Below are 13435 nucleotides of genomic sequence, written 5' to 3' on the forward strand. Positions count from 1 at the left end.
GGCACCCGGGTGGAGGGATTCCAGAAGCTTCCGTTGCCTCCTTCTTCCCACGTGCAGTATTTTATAATTGTCCATCAAGGCACACTGGGCCAGAGCATGAGCGCCTGGGATGCTGCTCACCCGTCACCCGCCCCAGTGACCCCTTAGCCCTCACGGCTCATCCTCAAAGTGCCACAGCTCCTGCTTCAGGGCCCAGACCCAGGGACCCTAACTCCACTCCGGGTCTTTCCCCTCCCCACGTCCCCCTGAATGGCGGGACACATCACCATCTCTCCTGGTCCCCTGTGATGTCCCCCATGCTCTCCAGGGGAGGCCTACCCTGCGGCCAGACCCTAACCTCCCGGCAGGACCCTCAAGGCCCATCCTGCCCTCCCTCCCCCTCCCTCCCCCTCCCTCCCCCTCCCTCCCCCTCCCTCCCCCTCCCTCCCCTCCCTCCCCTCTCCCCCTCCCCCTCCCTCCCCTCCCCCCTCCCCCTCCCTCCCCTCCTTCCCCTCTCCCCCTCCCCCTCCCTCCCCTCCTTCCCCTCTCCCCCTCCCCCTCCCTCCCCTCCCTCCCCTCTCCCCCTCCCCCCTCCCCTCTCCCCCTCCCCCTCCCTCCCCTCCCTCCCCTCCCTCCCCCCTCCCCCCATGGTTGGTTTCCTCCTGCTCTCCCAAGAAGACTCTTGACTCTCTTCGGGGGCTGTTGTTTGCCTCTTTGCTGCCCCGGGAGGTGTGTCAGTCTCCAAAGCCCAGCCCCCGCCAGCTCCCAGGAGGCCCTCGCAGCCAGGTGCCTCCCAGGTGCCAGGTGCAGGGATGGGGCAGGAAGGGGGGCACCCAGAGCACCCTTATGGTGGAACACACTGGAAAGGGGAGCCAGATGCCCAAGTAAGGGGCCAGTGCCAGTGGCCAGGCTGCCCTAGCAAGTGTCCAGAGCTCAGATGACTCGACCACCACGGTGAATCCTTTCTGCTCTGGGGGCTGAAAGTCCCAGGTCCAGGTGTGGGCAGGGCTGCGCCCCCGAGGCTCCCGGCGGCAACTCCTGCACCTGGCCTCTGGCAGCGTCCACCCTTACCCAGTCCTGCTGGGTTAGCACCCCTTCCCCCACCCCATGTGGCCCCGTCTGAGCGGCCACAGCCTCAGGCTCAGCACTGGGACGTCCTCATGGCACGAGGCCAACTGTGAGGGGCTCCACTGGGGGCAGGGCCAGCACGCGGGAGAAGTGAAGGGCAGGAGAAGGCAGGATGAGGCTCAAGTGAGACCCCAGGGCCAGGGGGAACTGGGCCAGGAGCGGGAACAGGAAGAAGGGGTGGTTGCCAGTGTTCTGAGGTGGCCAGAATGGGGGACAGAAATACAGAGGATGCAGGGCAGAGGGCACAGGGCAGAGGGTGTAGGACCCCGGGACGCATTCCATGCAGCAAATGGCTTCTTTGCACCATTTTTATTTTGAACCCAGGAAAGAAACCAAGGCCAGAGGAGAGGCTCACTGCCCCGTGCCTGGTGGCCGTGGCGTGTGACTCTGCAGTGTTGGCACTGGGCTGCGTCTCCCTCTCCCTCAGTGGCCAACAGGTAGAAACGTGGCACCCAAGCTGCCCATCAGAGTGTGCGGCATGGTAAAGAGAACGTGGGCTGACCTTCCCGCAGGGTGGTCCACACCCTGTCCCACCCAGACCACCTGCCCCTCGCCTTCCTCTGTGACATACCTTTCCCGTGGGGGACGGGGTGGCCTGGCCTGGAGGGAGGAGGAGGTCCTGGAAATGGTCTGGGCCTCTGGCCAAGAGGACTGGGAATGTTCCAGGCTGGGTCCAGGCAGCTGGGAGGGGTCAGAGGAGGCCTCACCACAGAGGGGGTGGGGGCTGAGGGAGGGGCACAGGGCAGAGGCAAGATGGGCACGAGGGCCGGGGAGGGGCACCAGGCTGGGGCACACAGGGGAGATGAAAGAGGAGAAGATGGGGTGCTGGAGCCATCCCAGGAACTAAAGGGGCACCCCCTTCCCGATGGAGCAGACCTTCATTTTGTGTAAGCGTCCAGTCACAGAAACGGCCATGTCCCCTCGGGACCTCCATGGCTGGTCAACACCCACCACGTGCCTTGCCACCTGCCCCACTCCCTCAGGCCCAGACACATGGAGCCCCGTAACCACAGCTTTGTCTCTCCCCTGTTGCTCCCTGCCCCCTGGGATGGTTATGTTCATGTATCAATGTGGTCGGGTGACCAAATCCAGTTGTCCATTCAAGCAAGCACTGGCCTGTCACTGTGAGGATGTTTTGTGGATGGATTGGCATCTATAATTGGTTGATTACATCTACAGCCAATTGCATCTACAGTCAACAAAGGACATCCCTCAGCAATGCGGGGAGTCTTGAAACCTAGAACTGAGGATTTCAGAAGTCAGAAAGAATTCCTGCTCCTACTTCAGGCAGCCAGCTTCCCTGGACACTGCTTCTCAGACTTCAGAATCATGTTTCTCAGAGCTGTCAGCTGGCAGCCCGCCTTGCGGAGCTCAGACTCACCAATCCCCACAGTTGCGTGAGTCAATTCCTCATAAGGAGTAGAAATCTACTGTGGCATGTTTATCCAGGGAACAGAACCTCCGACAGGCGGCCCTTCCCCGGAAGTCAGGGTAGCCCTGTTAAGACCCGTTAGACGTGGCCCTCCTGCCCCACACCCTGCATGACTCCCAAGGACCAGGTCCTGCCCGAACGTCTCTCCTCCCACCCCACCCCCCACCTAGCCTCCTTGGCTCCTTGGAGACTCAGGCAAGAGTCTGCGGGCTTTGCACTCTCTGTTCCCTCTGCCTGTGATGCTGCTCCCCACAGAGTCCCCACCTGGCGATCCACTGGAAACCGTACCCCCCACCCAGAACTCCTGACCCCTCTTACCCGAACGCAAGTGTGGAAGGGTGGGGGGACCTGCTTTGCTAGTGACTCACCCTGATGCCTGGTGCCAAGGAGTTTGTGGGAATAATGAATAATGGAATGAATAAGAAAGGGGGGGGCGGGGGGGCTCCCGGTGGGTGTGAGGCCTGGGCCGCTTGTCTGTTCTGGGGGGTAGGCTGATTGGGGTTGTGTTTTCATATCGGTGTTTGTAAAGTGTGCACCCCCCTTTTCAGTCCAGAACCTCCACTTCCCTAGAGGGCCAGGGTGTGAGCAGGGGAGAAGTTCACCATTTATACTACTCAGCCGTCCTTTACGTAACCTGGGGTTAACTGGCCCTTGAATTTTTAGTAGAATCCACTGTAATCCTTCCGAGAGAGGGCAGTGGACTTTGCATATGTCAAACTGTCATGGGTCTTGTCACAATTTAAGGGCTTCTTGATTTGAATTTGGTAACTTAGGCTTTCTGAGACCATCGCAGGAAAGCTGCTCTTTGCTGAGCTGTAGGCAGGCAAGCTCTCTTTTGTTTTCCATTGTGCTGTATTTCTTAAAGTGCTGGCGTTTGATTTATCTTTCCATTTCCTATGTCATTAGTTTCTCTTTTTCTTCATTAATTTCTCTCCCTTATCTGTTTTGGGTTCATCTACTCAAATCTTACAACTGTATGTCCCTGATTTTGTTTTCGTGATGTCTAATAAGGCGGATTGAACCCGCTGAGCATAGACACGGACGGGCCCCGTGTCAGAAGCAGTGCAGGAGGCGTGGACCCCCCTCCTTCCTAGGCTGCTGCCCGCAGCTCCCGGGCCTGGCTGGAGGGCCTGCCCGGCATGACCCGGACCCTTGCTCTCTGGCGTGGGGTATTAGGTCTAGCTGGACCCTCTTTGGGGTGGAGTGAGGGAGGCAGCCACCCAGGGCACCTTGGGGTGTGCACAGCCTTCCTGCCGCCCCAGGCCTCCGTGAGTGTGTGGCAGCCTCACCCACCCTCCCTGAGGCTGCCGAGGAGGACTGCACAGCCACTCGGGCCAGCAGGGACCCACGGGTCACTCTCCAGAGTGGCTCTGCAGCCGGGCAGGGGAGGGCCAACCTCAGCCGGCCTGTCTGGGAAACTGGGTGCTCGGCGCATCCCCAGATGCGGCAGCTCCCCGAAGTGCATCAGGGCCAGAGCCCAGGTCACAGCCCTGGTTGCAGGTCGCAGCTGGCCCCCTTGGCCCCTGGGCCTGGCAGGGCCGGGCCTCCTCTGCTGGCCCAGGTGGCATCTGGGCTTGTAAACTGTCACGTGGGCATCTGATGACCACCGATGCGCCGTGGTCCATTCTGGGCACGGCGGGAAGTGTTCACGGCAGCTGCTTCGGGGTGCACCAAGGACCAGCAGTTCTGCTCTCTTGTGCGCATTCAACACAAATGTGGAGCCAGACGGCGTTGTGTGCGAGCAACCCTTTGCTAGCTCAAATGAGGTAATTTGCTCCATTTCCTGGTGCATCCTGACCCCCAACCTCCTCCGAGAACCATTACCCGCTTGACCCACCCACGGCCCTGCTCGGCATCTGTGCCAGGTCACCAAGCCCTGCCCCCGGCCCAGGCCGGACCCCCTCCCCTCCAGGCCGGTGTCCTCCAAATGTAACTCACAGGGAGGGGCCAGGGCCTTGGAGGTCCCTGGGCCACACAAAGCCCATAAGCAAGGGGGGGGACAGTGTGGTGGAAGTCAGCCAGCCATGATGGTAGGAGGGAGGTAGGGGAGGAGGATGTACACAGAGGGATGCGTGTGTGTGTGAGTGCATGTGTGTGCATTGTGTGTGCTTGTGTGTGCGTAAGTGTGCATTGTGTGTGTGCATGCAGGTGTGAGTGCTTGTGTGTGCTTGTGTGAGTGCATGAGTGTGCATATGTGCATGTGAGTGCTTGAGTGCTTGAATGTGTGCACATGTGTGCTTATGAGTGCATGCATATGAGTACATGAGTGTATGTGTGTGCCTGAATGCGTGCAGGTATGTGCTTGTGTGAGTGCTTGTGTGTGTGCGTGTGTGCTTTTTTGAGTGCTTGAGTGTGTGCACGTGTGCTTGTGTGTGTAATGCCAGACCCCACATCCCCAGTGGGCAAAGGAGGAGCAGTGGGCAACCCCTTGAGGTGTCCGGGGGTACCCAGCTCACCCTGGCCCTGGAGAGACAGAGCTCGGTGAAGACCTGTGGCCACCGCACTGGGTGTCCAGGAGGCGTCTGGCAGCCCATGGGACGCTGCAGTGGCTCCTCCCTCCTGTGGGGGGCCCTGCCTCTCACCTCCCAGGCGGCACGAGGCAGCTGCCAATGGATGGTGGCAGGGCCGGGAAGGCCAAGGAGGCGAGTGTGAGCCACAGTGGGGATTGGGCGGGAGTCCGCAGGGTCAGCCAGCACCCGAGGGGCCTAGGGTTCCAGGCACCAGGCGCTCCAGGTAGAGCCGAGGGAGTTAACGAAGGCCCGATCAGGAAGGCAGGGTCTCCTCAGAAGGGGGGGCAGGACCCAAGGCCGGGCTGGGGCGGGGGACCCCCTATGAGACTTCCCCCATGCCCACCGCCAGCCCTTCCCAGTGGCCGAAACCCCTGAGCCATCCCCCTGCGGGTCTGCATGTGGACCCCCGGGTCAGCTGGGCCAGGGAGTGCTTGGAGGTGCCCAGGGGCTCTGGGGGCAGGGGCAAGGCCCGGGTGCGCTGCCCACTGTCTCTAGCCCCGCTGCCTGGGCACCGACCTGCTGTGTCCGGTGTCCTGAGACCTGAGCTCAGAGCCTGGGGGCCACGTTCTCGGGGTCCCTGCACTCAGGCCCGCGGCCCCTTCCCACGGCTGGTCCCGTGACGCGGCCACGCTTGGACGGGCCCAACTCCACTCACTGCTTCCACCCTGCTCCGAGACCAACAGCAGGAGCTGGGGGTCCACTGCGGTCCCCCCGCTATGCCCAGGTCTGGGGCAGCGTCCAGACCCCAGCCGGAACAGGAGCCCAGACTGCTGTGGGTGTTGCACGGTGCAAAGCTGTCCCGGATTGCGCACTGCTCGGGGGCTGGAGAAGGCCCCGCCCAGCTGTGCCTGGGCGCCGCCACCCGTACACACCACCCGAGTTCATGGGGAAGGTCCTGGACAAGAGGAAGCTCTGCTCTTCTTCCGGGGGGCCGCAGGAGAGGACCAGGCCACCGGGCGAGGCCGGGAGCAGCACCTTCGTGGGAAGTCCCTGCGATGGCCCGGGAGGGTCCCAGAGCCCAGCAGCCAGCACCGCCTGCCAGCTGCACAGGAGCCGGTGTGGAGTTGGCCCCTCCTGGGTTGCTCTGGTTGGTGGCCCCCGCAGCCCATGAGGCCCCAGCAGTGTCCCTGAGCCGGGACTACCCTGTTAAGCTGCCTGTGGCTTCCTGGCCCCCACCTGCTGTGACCAGAGCTTATTCAGGGTTTCTGCAGACCTGTAGACAGGGGACTGTTTGTTACACGGCAGTGGCTGCCAGTGCACCCCTGGGGGGGAGGCCCCAGACCCCAAACTTCTGGACTCTGTTCACAGGCGCGGGGTTAGCCTTGGCCACCCACGCACCTCAAACCCCCTGAGGACAAATTCCCAAACTCAGTCTACTCCAGAGAGCAGTTTTGCTGAATAAATTAACCCCAATTTAGCACTCTTAATTCAACACAGAGAAAAAGAAGTCCTCTGAATGCTATTAGGTGCTGGCAGTTTTCAGAGACTAAATTGAAGCACCCACAGTCTTTCTTTCGCCCAGTTACCGTTCTCTGCCCCCAGGAGTTGAATTTGGGGCGCTGCCTCGGAAGCACAGCTGCGTTCTGCGTGTGCACTGCGCCCACGGCCCGATGAGTGCTGGTTCTTTCCGCATTTTCTGTTCCTACAAAAGGCCATAATGGATCGCTCCCACGTTCCCGATTCATCAGCCTTTTCTTCTCAGTCCCAGTTCCCGGTTTTCCTGGCCGTGTGGGAAGGCAGCGGTGGGTGAGCGGCTGGGCAGGTGAGGCGCCCCTGCGGCTAAACGGAGGCTCAGAGCTCCAGGCCCGCTGCATTCCACTTGAGGAAAGCCGCAGGGCTGCTTCCGGGGTGGGGGGCTGGGGGGGCTGGGACGCCGCGGCCCTCCCCTTCACTCCTGGGTAGTCTCATCCCTCCCGTTATCCCCCATTGGGTTATTTAAAAACAATACCCGCTCCAGGGAGAGGAGAAGCGCTGCCTTTATCTTCAGAATGGCATGGGGGAGGCGGGGGCTGCACCCGACCCACGGAGCTGTCAGCAGGCCCCGGCTGCACCTGGGATGGCCTTCAGTTTCTTTGTAATAACCCACGATTTGGTGTTGAATTCTAAAGCTTTCAGAAAAGCCTTAGGTAAACGCAGCTCCTTATTTCAGTGCTGTGTCAGCACAAAGACCCCAAACCCTTTTGAGCCTGTCAGAGCACATAACTAAATTAAATAAAAATACAATAGAATTTGTACTAATATTATTAGAGAGGCTTAAAGGGAAACCTTGACTGCTCAGGTGGAGCAATTTTATGTCTTTATAATTTTACAGAGCCACCTGTGTTTTTATAAATACCCGTTTATAAACTAAAGAGCAGGGAGCCACAACATGTTACAGATTGCTGATGAAACGTTTACTAATACTGGGGAATGAAATTGACCACGCTGAGAATTACTAAAATGCCCAGTCTTCTTATACCGTATGTCTCAGAACCTGACGAATCCCTGGCAGAGAGACTTTCTTAGTCTCCCAGTCTGACATTTTAAATTATTCTTAGGAAAGCACATAGGATTATACAAGGGGGCTGTGTTTAGAATCCCCTTTTTTATGTTAAAAATAAAGTAGGTCCATACAGAGATTTAAATGTGGCAGCTATAACACTTGTTATGTTTCTCCTCCTGAAGATATTCGCCTTGGAAGAAAACATTTCAATAACTAGACCCTGTTCTGAATTTCGGGCACGTGTCCATAATAAGTGTATTATCTTATCTATTTTGTAATATGTTGCCAATTTACAGACTAGTGATTTTGAAGTTTGTTTTTCTTCTGAGTATAAATCTGCAAATCGGAATTTTTTAGTTAAACTACAGTTCAGTTTTATAAAGGCATTTTAGTTTTACTGGCTGGAATTCACATGGAAACTGATGAAACTTATAATCTCTTTTCCTTTTCACAGTTCATTCATCCATTCATTAGCTTGTTTGATTTTTTTTTCATCATTTCTGCCCATGAGTCCATTTATCACTCAGATTAAGGTTTCAGTTGTTTCTTCCTTGTGGAAGGTTCAGGCTCTGCTGAAGCCAACCCACGCGGAGATCTGCTCACGCGTGCTGCTGGAGTGGGATTGTCAACCGAGAAATGACACACTGAGCCGAGGCAGGCAAGACATTTGTTCAGGGTCTTAGAATTGCAATTTGGGGAGCGCAGACTAGTGGGGCTGCCCATTGCGTCTGGTCTTGGCATTTCCAGGCCAGGCCTTATAAAGATTAGGCAAGTTGTTTACAGCTGGTGGATACTTGGGGACTTCGGCTGTCCTAGATTAGACAGTTAACTGCGCTCCTTATCTCATGGTTTGTTTCTGGTGTCCAGATGTCCCGGTTCAAGGAGCCTGTGGCGTGAGGACTGCCCCCTGCGGCCACTGGGGCCTTTGCTGAGACCTGCCTGCAGTCACCTCCCGAGCAACCTCCCGCCTCCGTTTGAGATCTCTTAGCCCGGAAGCTCTGATTTATTTATTTCCGCAGTCCACGCATTCCTCAGACCCCCTTTCATCTTGACATGTTACCCTCTAACCCACCCCCCAGGGTTGATGGAAGCCCCCGGACAGCAGAAAGGGAGAGGAGGAGGGAAGGGGGAAGAAACCAAGTCAGGCTTCCCCTTCACACTGAAGGCAATTACTTACTCTGTTACATGCAGAAATTTAAGTTTAGCCTTAAAACTTCTCTTTTTATATGGTGTGAACACCAAAATTACGAAATGGGCGAACTTGTCTAAATGAAACCCCGTCTGTGATTGGCATTATTTCTTTTCTGATGCACTTTAAAACGTTCTCTTAGCAGAGATTTTCTTAAACAGACTCCTTTGCTCCCAACCCACCTCAAAGGCAAGAAGGAACCCTCCTTCCTTCCTGCTCAAGGCCGGGGGCTTGGAGGCTGCCCTGCCCCTGCAGGGGCTCTTGGCCTCACCTGCCCCGGCCGGCCCAGGGCCTGCGGAGAGGGGGTCAGTCTTGTCCCACATGCTAGAGCCTGGCTGTACCCCCTGAGCATTACTGCCCGGGTGGGGGTGGGGGCCGCTGCAGCCAGCTCGTCCAGTGGCGGGGGGAACAGTTCTTTGGGGAGGGGAAGGAGATGCCTTCAGAACCCCTTTGTGAGGCGCAGGTGCTGGAATTCCAAAGCCCCCCCAGATGCCTGAGTCTCGGGCTCTGATTTGGTCCCACCTGAGGCCTATGGTCACATCAGACCTGGCGCTGCAGTCAGCCTTCCTAGATGACGCTGCCCTGCGCCCAGGCGACTCGCCAAACTGTGTGTCCATTGGGGCCCCGTCTTGTTTAACTCAATTTGCTTTTCATCGCCAGCCTGCATACTCTTTTACTAAACCTTTCCTAGTGTCATTTCTTCAGGCTTCACAATAACCATCGGCACAGCAGGGATTTGATCATGTGTCCAGAAGATCCAAAAGAATCTCCAGATAAGTGCTTAGGACTAAAAGTGAATTATGGTTTGTTGCATTTCTTTGGGGAGGTGATGAAAATGTTCTAAAGTGAATCATGATGACGGCAACTCTGAATTGCACAGTTTAAATAGATGAATTGTATGGTATATCAATGATATCTCAATAAATCTGCTATTTTTCAAAAGAGAATTCAGCAAGGATACTGGATGCAAGATAAATACACAAAAATCAATTGTATTTATGGATACCTGCAATGAACCATTAGAAGATGAAATTTTTTAAATGATACCATTTTAATAGCATCAAAAAACATCAAATAACTTGAAAGAGATCTAATAAAAAATGAGATTTCTACCCATAAAACCTGTAAGACTTACTGAAAGAAGTAAATATGCATTGAATACTTAGTAATAAATCTAACAAAAGACTCTGAAAGCAACAAAACTTAAGGCAGATTAAAGAAGAGCTAAATAAATGGAGGGACATGACGTGTTCAAGGATTAAAAGGTATAAAAGGTGATGTACAGATTCAACATGGCCCACTAAAATCCCAGCAGAGCTGTGCCTGTGGTGCTGGCAGCAGGGCTGGGGCTGCCACGCCGTGTTCCGGAGGCTACATGGAAATGCAAAGGGGAAAAGTCCCTGTCTTTACAAAGCTTCATTTGGGGGAGGGAAAGAGCAGAACAAACCCAGCAAATGAGACAGAAAGCGAGGAAGCAGGCACCGCGTGCTTTCTGGTTGGGGATGCTGCCAGGCGCGTGGACGAAGTTCTCAGCCCAGCAGAGGGAAGGCTAGTGCCGATGGTCCTGAGTGCCAGCAGACGCAGACGGAGCAGCACACAGCTACGAAAAGTGACAGCTCTAGGTAACATGGACGCAAACTCATTGTCCTCTTTTTAGAGAGAAAAATTAAGTGATGAGGTTCCCTGAGGACCTGTTCAGGCCTGGCTGGGCCAGGTGCAGTCGGGGGCGTGAAGGAGCAGCCTGCTTCCCCAGTGCAGTGCACAGCCAGCCCCGCCTTCCCCTGCGGCTCCGTCTGGAACGGGCCATCAGGGTGCCTCTGGGGGGCCGAGAGGGGTCAGACTGCTCCACGCCCTGGCAGAGGCAGGGGCCAGGGAGGGGACAAAGGCGGCCGGCTTGGTGGTTTGCTCCTGACCGAGTGTCTCGCCCCCGCTGGAGTCAGCAGGGCAGCCTCTGGGTCCCTCTGAGCTCAAGCCCTCCACAGCAGAGGTTTCCCAACACCTACGGGACGAGATGCCCAAGGGGTTGGCCGAGTGCCTCTGCTACCGACTCTGGTGACTCCCACCTGACCAAGGACCTAAACCTTGTCCCCCGTAAATGCCCATTGGCCCCACCTGCCCATCCACTCCACCTGCCCACTAGCCCCACCTGCTCGTCCACTCTACCTGCCCACCTGCTTCACCTGCCCATCAGCTCCACCTGCTCCACCTGCCCGCCCACCCCACCTGCCCATCAAGGGGGTGTCCGATGTTGGTTTATGGTGCCTACTCCTGGCTTAAGGGAGGTCAAGCTTGGTGGCCTCCCTTGGCCAAGTGGGAGGAGTCTGAACTCAGAGGCAGATTGGAACTCAGCAGAGCAAACGAAGGCTCCCGCGGCTGACCACTGGTTTGGCCAGCTGCCGGGGGGCAGGGGGGACACGAGCTCAGGGGGGTGCTCTCGTTCGTGCACGGCTCACACGGGAACACGGGGCGCCACCCAGGCAGCCCAGAGCCCATAGCGAGCCCTTGGCGGTTCTGGCCTCGCCCTTGCACGCTGGAGCTTCCTCCATCTTGATCGGGGGCGTTTCTGACTGCGCAGGGCCCAGGTCCTGTGAACTGGCTACAGAGAGGAAGAAGAGGGAACCGATCCAGCAACGTGGCCAACTGGCTTGAGGGCATAGGGTGGAGAAGAGGCAGCGTCCCCAGGTCTGTTCCAGGGAAATTTCAGCCATTCCCCGCGGCCCCGCGTGCCCAGGGCCCTGGTGGCCAGAGAGCTGCCAAGCCAGCCTGAGTTTATCGTCTCCCCCCGGAATTAAGGAAATACATAATTCAGTTACAAAATCAGAGTGAACAAAGCAAACACAAAGCAGCCCCTAAAAATCTGAAATAAAATGAAATCAATGAATCTAATTTTCTATCAAATCAGTGGTCTAACCCCAGAGAGAATGATTTCTTTCTGGGGTTTATTATTTAGAATTTAGTGAATTCTAAACTTGGCCTTTGCCACTCGTCCCTGGCTGAGAGGTCCGGGTAAAAGGGCAGCAGCCCCAAGCCGCGCCAGGCTGTCGGTTATAGTGCTTGCCTTTTTATTTTGAACCACCATATAGCCAGTTTCAGAAAAATTAAAAAAAGGATCAGCAAAAAATGTGTGTTTATGGCATTTGAAACCAAGATTTTCAGGGTAGGAGAAAAGGAGATACAAATATAAAATAAAAAATGTTAGGAAAGCTCTAAATTTGACCAGATGATACTAGTATAAACTCATGAACTTGACGTGTTTTGCTGTTTCATGAAAGCATTTTCCTGCTCTGTCTCCTGAGATGGCCCCAAAGCTGGGATTCCGGAACAGCCTGCGTCCGAGTGTGGTGCCTCATGCGGTTGCCCCGGGGGACAAGCCAAGGAAGTGGGGGGCCCTGGACCCTCGTAGAGCTGCCACCCAGAGGCCCCCACACCTCCTGGCGCATTAGAAGGGCACAGCAGCCCCCCTGGAACGCTCGCGCCAGCCAAAGCCAGGGCCATTTGAGAGTCGACAAGCGGCAGAAGGTGGCGGAACATCAAATGTCTTCAAACCCCAGGAGCTCATGAAAGCACTTAGAAGTGCATTGGTCCCCTTTAGAAGCTGTTAGGGTGGCAGGCCATTAGTTTACAAACTGGAAGAGAAAGAGAAAGAATCCAGCAGTTGCCTGTTTTCCTACATGGCTATCTTTTGCAGAGCTGAACAGTAAACAGGAGAACACTTTGCCTTATAGGGAATTTCTGGCCGAGCAATGCAGAAGGAATGATGAAATGAGAAAACCACCTTTTCACAGTGCGTCATGAAGTCCTGGACTGCGGCCATGGCCCCAGGTGGTGCCGAACCCACTGAGTGGACAGTTGGCGGGGTTCCATCCACCTGACCCATGGAGAGAAGTGACCGTCCCAAACAAGAGGCATGGCTTCTCCCAGCAAGATGAGCAGGCAGCCCCATTCCTCTCGGCTTCATGTCCAATTAGGCATTGCGACTGAACCCCAGTTCTCAGGAGGTGCAGGAGACGGAGGCACTGGCTCATGACACCAGGGGGAAGCATGGCCAAACCCACATGGGGGGCCTCACACGGGACAGACACCCGGTTTGTCAGCAGACGCCAGGAAAATGGAAGGAGGGACGGGGACAGTGAGCTCACAAGAGGCACTTCACCAGAGTGTGGGAAACTTGTTTGGTTTCTAACTCACATAAACAACTGCAAAAGGCCATTTGGAAGCAATCAGAGAGAGCTTAACAGAACTAATGTTTAGGAATTAATTGGTTTATTTTCCCATGTGTGATAATGATATTGTGGTTATCTTTTTAAAAACAGAGTTGTTATCTGCTAGAGGTGCAGATTCCCGTCGTTACAACATGATGTGTGGGACTTTATTTAAAACACTCCCCAGGACGATCTATAACATTGGGGAGAGGTTTGGTGATCTGTACATGGGGTTCCTTTTCTTAATAAAAAGTTTAAAAATTATGGAATAAAAAGAGGACAGTAAAGGAAGGAAAGAAAAGGAAATATGCTTACTGATCAAAATAACTTGATGGTTTGTCTAATATTAGTCAACATTCTGAATTATTTTTATCGAAAATATGTGGGTCAAGAAGCTACAGAGAATGCTGGGAAGTCTCAGGCCCCGGCGGGAGTGCCCAGCCCTCCTCATGATTCTCTCGGGGGCAGAAAAGTTGGGACCAAGGAATTTTCAGGATACAGGACGCCACAACT

General features: G+C 55.5%; 1 long non-coding RNA gene across 1 annotated transcript; it reads left to right on the forward strand.

Annotated features, from left to right (window-relative positions):
- Window positions 1-9216: 9216 nt before the first annotated feature.
- LOC143648778 (uncharacterized) lies at window positions 9217-13186 on the forward strand. The gene is made up of 2 exons (XR_013158758.1): window positions 9217-10342; window positions 11296-13186. It is a non-coding gene; the product is annotated as an uncharacterized LOC143648778 (long non-coding RNA).
- The last annotated feature ends 249 nt before the right edge of the window (window positions 13187-13435 follow it).

Source organism: Tamandua tetradactyla, chromosome 10 (genome assembly GCF_023851605.1).
Source record: "Tamandua tetradactyla isolate mTamTet1 chromosome 10, mTamTet1.pri, whole genome shotgun sequence".
Taxonomy (NCBI): Eukaryota; Metazoa; Chordata; class Mammalia; order Pilosa; family Myrmecophagidae; genus Tamandua; species Tamandua tetradactyla.